This window comes from Medicago sativa, chromosome 5, assembly GCF_051527215.1.
Source record: "Medicago sativa cultivar Bolivia chromosome 5, Bolivia_mono, whole genome shotgun sequence".
NCBI classification, from domain to species: domain Eukaryota; kingdom Viridiplantae; phylum Streptophyta; class Magnoliopsida; order Fabales; family Fabaceae; genus Medicago; species Medicago sativa.
In genome coordinates, this window is record NC_140753.1 from 74,897,386 (window position 1) to 74,902,448 (window position 5,063).

Here is a 5,063-nt window from a genome sequence, read left to right on the forward strand (position 1 = left end):
AAAAGGATGCAACATTATCAGAAAGTTCAACTTCAACCTAAATGCAAAGTTTTACAATGTTATAATGAGATGGCATAAAAAGGACTTGAATCGCTCAACCTTGTTTCAAATAGTTCAATCAAAATACACTTTTGAATCATAAGGAGTTGACATATTTTCAAGTTAAGTTCCATACATACACTTCCATACATACACATGTTAATAAGTGGTATATGAATATCATATGAACTAATCAAGCCTTTCCAACTGATTCATGACATCATGTTAATATCACATTTCAATAGCACAATATAAATTTTAAATAGACACAGAAAACATGTTCATTAAGAGATAGACAATTGAATTTGAAGCTCTAAAGAAATTAACTTATAATTAAAATCACATACACAAAATAATAACTCCACAAAAAATACACAACTATCCTGCATCAGTGTATCAACAACAATGAGGTTCACATAGTTTTTAAAGCAAATCACATTTCTATTGTTCCACTAGTACACTAAGAGCATATTTACAAATTTTTGGCAAACAGGATTGACATATGTATCAAATAAATATAATTCATCAAAATAAATAACTAACAAATTTAGTGGCGATACACCCAATGACCAAGGTACTCTTAGAAAAATTTAACACACAAAAATCATGTTTTGTAGGGTATAAGGTTAGTAAGTGTACCTGACCCTTTCTCAATGATTTTAAGGGAATAAGAGTTTACAACTTACGAAAATTCCACCACATCATGCTTTATCAATGAAGACAGACATTCATCACGAGCAAGGTTAAATTCTCTTCAATTTCACCCACTACGACGACGAGCCTCAGAGTCCAAATTCAAGATCATTGGCCACTCTGATCATTTTCTTCATCTTTTGCAAACTGATTTAAATTACAATAAACAACATAAGATAAATCCTTAAGATTGTTGTAAAAATTAGGAATAAATTATTTCTACAAATAATAATCTATCATATAAATAAAAGCATCAATTAAATATTAAAGAGAATAAACAAGAGGGATAACAAGTAAACTTATCTTTCTTGAAATTGCGGTGATTGCGGTGACTTGACGTCGGTAACGGTGAAGTGAACAAACACGAAACCATGAAAGTGATAATCTGCCAAACACTAAACCGTTATATAACATGAGGCGTGACAAAGCCACTGTCCTTAAGGATTTATCCGCCTCATAAGCGCATATCCTCCCAGGATACAACATGTTCTTCCCTGATATGAATCACATCAGAGGTGACAGAACAGCTTGAATCTATCTCAAAGATAGCAGGAGATGTAACCCAAGAAAGTCAATATTTTTGAGAGGAGAGAAAACCAATTTTGTTTATCGTTTTGGGAGAGGAGTGTTTTTCTTGCTACTGATCAAAGGCTTCACCCCTATTTGTTTCCGTAAAAAGATTTTTTTTTTTTTTTCAAGCTAGTAAAAAGAATTCTTTGTCATGCAAAAATAAAGCCTTAATAATAGCTATTCAATTGTGCACGTTGGAAAGAAAATATAACTGCCTTTGGCTCAGTAAACAAGTAAATGTGCTTAAATAATAATAGTTAATTACATTAACTTTTGAAATAAAATAAAACCCAAAAATTACAACAGAAAATCCTTCATCGGTGATGTTGATAGCTTCCATTTTTTCTCTACAAAATAAACACGTTAAGCTTAATTAACATTTCATAATTAATTAGTTTGTTAGAAGAAATTAACGAAGCAAGCACATACTGAGTTGAGTATAGCTAAGCACGGAGTAAAAATGAGAGAGAAACTAACGAAGTAAATGGTGATTCCACCGTTTATATAATCGCTCAAGTGGGCTTGGGTTTTTCTTTATCCGCGTTTGTTAATATCTTATTTAATCATTTAAAAATTAGTCCCTGTATTCCTTAATCCTGACATTTTGCCCTGTCAAAATTTAATCACTTAAAATTTCATCCCTCTCTCCACTTAATCACTGCCACGTATCTAATTACAGGGGTATTTTTGTAATTTCACGTTTGTAATTACTGTGACGTGGCAGTCATTAACTGGGCCGAGTGACCAATTTTTAAGTGATTAAATTTTGGCAGAGCAAAATGCCAGGATTAAGGAATACATGAACCATTTTTTAAATGACTATTTTTTTTGGTTACATGGCTAAAGATAGAAAAAACAGAAAACCAAAAACAGACAAGAAGAAACGAGGCTAGCGCCTCAGGAAAATAATTCTTAGTTCATCCGTCCTAAGCAGAGGCAGCAGGTCCTCTGGAGGTGAAGAGTGGATAGACAACTCGTCATCATTCGAAGCTTCAAGTTTGGCCAGAAAGTCCGCACACTGATTGCCTTCTCTCAACGAATGCTGAAGGGACCATTTTTATTGCCATTTTCGGTTGCCATCTTCTCATACAAGGAGAAACAACCTATTTCAAAATCTATTACCATTTTTATATTTTTCTACAATAACAAAATTAAAGGCAATAACATAAATTATATTAGAAATATTATAAATAATATATGCATTTTGTAAATCAGAAATCACAGTGGTGATTATGGGCCTGTTTGTTTGAGATTTTTTTTCCCCAAAAATTTACTTTTTATTTTTATAGTGTTTGTTTTAAATTTTTAAAAATCTATTTTGATTTGTCAAAAAAATCTATTTTGTTAAAAAAATTATTTTTAGCCTCAAAATGAAAAGCTATTATCTGTGGCTTTTTTAAAATTTATATTTTTCTAAAAATAAAGAATTCGAGTGTAAGAGTTTCTCCCTAAAATAAAAAAAAAAGTGTAAGAGATTCAAATACTAAAAATATGATTTTTATGATACGAAACAAACAAAAGTAACTTAGATTTTTTTTTAAAATCTCTAGATTTTTTTAATCCAAAATCTTTTTTTTTTAAAAGCTGAAACAAACCCTTCAATTATGTCATTTTTTGAAATTACTATTAGTATCAATGTGTCAATGTCTCGTCTAGTGGTTGTGTTTGGGTTTCATAGATTTTTTCTAACTTGCATCAAGAGTGCAGCCAACTCTTTTCTCCATTCCATTATGTTGTACTATCACACTTTCAAGTCACTCGAAATGCCTAGATGATTATTTTGAATTTCTAAGGTATGTAATTTAATTTTTTTTTTATGTTCAACTTTCTGCTTATTGTTTATTAACACATAAATTTTGTGTATATAAAATTAGTTTCTTTTAGTGGCCCACCCGAACATTTTTTTTCTGGCTCCGTCATTGCATTCAATTGTTAAAGCACACTACGACTCATCTGTTGAATGCACCAAGCAAGGCAGATGAATTGCATCCAACAAGTCTGCAAGTTGTTATGCTTGCCTAACAAACAAACAAACGCCTTCACCAGTAGAACTTCCAAGCCCACACATCATTCTCCGACTCCCCCAAATCCGAGATAGAACACTTGCAAAGTAATCAAATGTAATCTATAAAAAACCGAAGTGGTTGATCCCCTATCCACCTATTGTAGCAAAACCGGGTGCCTCAACCCTCGCTTATTTTTTTCCGCCAAAGCACGACAACAAAATCAACCGTCCAATCCTTGTGTCGTCATACTCACTCAACATAAACCTTTCCACCACTAGATTGATAAATTCGGATTGATCAAAATATTCGAACCATACTTAGCAATCAACACATGACCATCATGATTCATGAGTCCTCCCCGAATAATAACCGATTAATCGTAACCGCCACTTTGCTCGGAGAGACCTTCACCCCAAGACCACATTCAATCTTCTAATATGTGTATTTTAGTTTTAACACTTTGGCGTGTTTTTTGCTACTGAAATGTTGCAACACTTATTCAATATGTCATGATAGTCATTCTCTTTTGGTCATATTAGCTACTGCACAAGCAGTTCGTTCAGGTTACAAATTAAGGAATTGAAACTGGCAAACTGCATGTGCATATGTCATTGGATTAATTTAATTGGCTGTATTCATACTTACACAAGTTCACAAGACAATTGTTTACACTTTTAGTTCATGTGAAAAGAGGTAATATATTCTAAACTTTTTCATATTAATCCCTTCATATAAAAGAAACAAACTTAAACAAGGCCGACCACTGTAATATAATACACAATTAATATTGGAATTACATCAGATTCCAGAGTTACAAGAACTCTCACATACATGATACATACTAAAATCTTGAAATATACTATATAATAAGTAAATAATTCATATATATTAAGCAAACTGCACACAATTCATGATCTTGTACATGTAACACCTTGCATAAGAATCCCAGCTGAGGTTGTAATATTGTAGACATTTTGCGAAATAACAAAGCTAAGTGGGTAGCAAACAACCTTCACAGGTATCAAGTCGGTTTCAAATATATCTTTCTTGAACCGGATGGAAGTGAACAATTTGAGACCGAATTCAACCCTTCCATGTTCCCGGTGGCTACGATAAATGCTGTTCGCCACGTGAAGTGGCTTATAAGAGTCTACTTTCACCTTCATCTCAATCTTGCCGCCGTTGAAAGGTTCCATAGTTGATGTTTTGAGAGTGATGTCGCCATTTTCTTCTCTGTAAAATATATCAGCATCGAGTGTTCCTTGGTATGAGACACTTAGATACTGCTTTGGGATGGACACTGAGACTGTGATGTTCCATGCAGCGCTCATTTTCTCTGTCTCTAGTTTCCTGCCATTTACATTTAGTTGGTTAAGTGATGCCGATTCGACTCGGAAAGTTGGGAATTGTATAGTACGACTGATGATTAATGCACACAGAAATAAGATGACAAAGAAGGCGCCAATCAGGGCAAAAAGACCGACGAAGAATCGGCAGAGGGAAGACATTGTTGGACTCTCTCGCTTATAATTTGTTGATTTTCTAGTGCTGGTGAGTGAGTGCGTGAACTCGTTGTTTACTACATATATAATGTAATCTAAATATTGGTGAACACTGAACACGATTAATTTAATGTTGCTCACACCTAGGTAGATAATCTAGTAATGTGAGGATTAGGAAATTACATTGCACTTTCCTTGTGGTTATATTTAGAAATACTGAGCAATTGGCTAAGTTTACAAATTAAGGTAATAA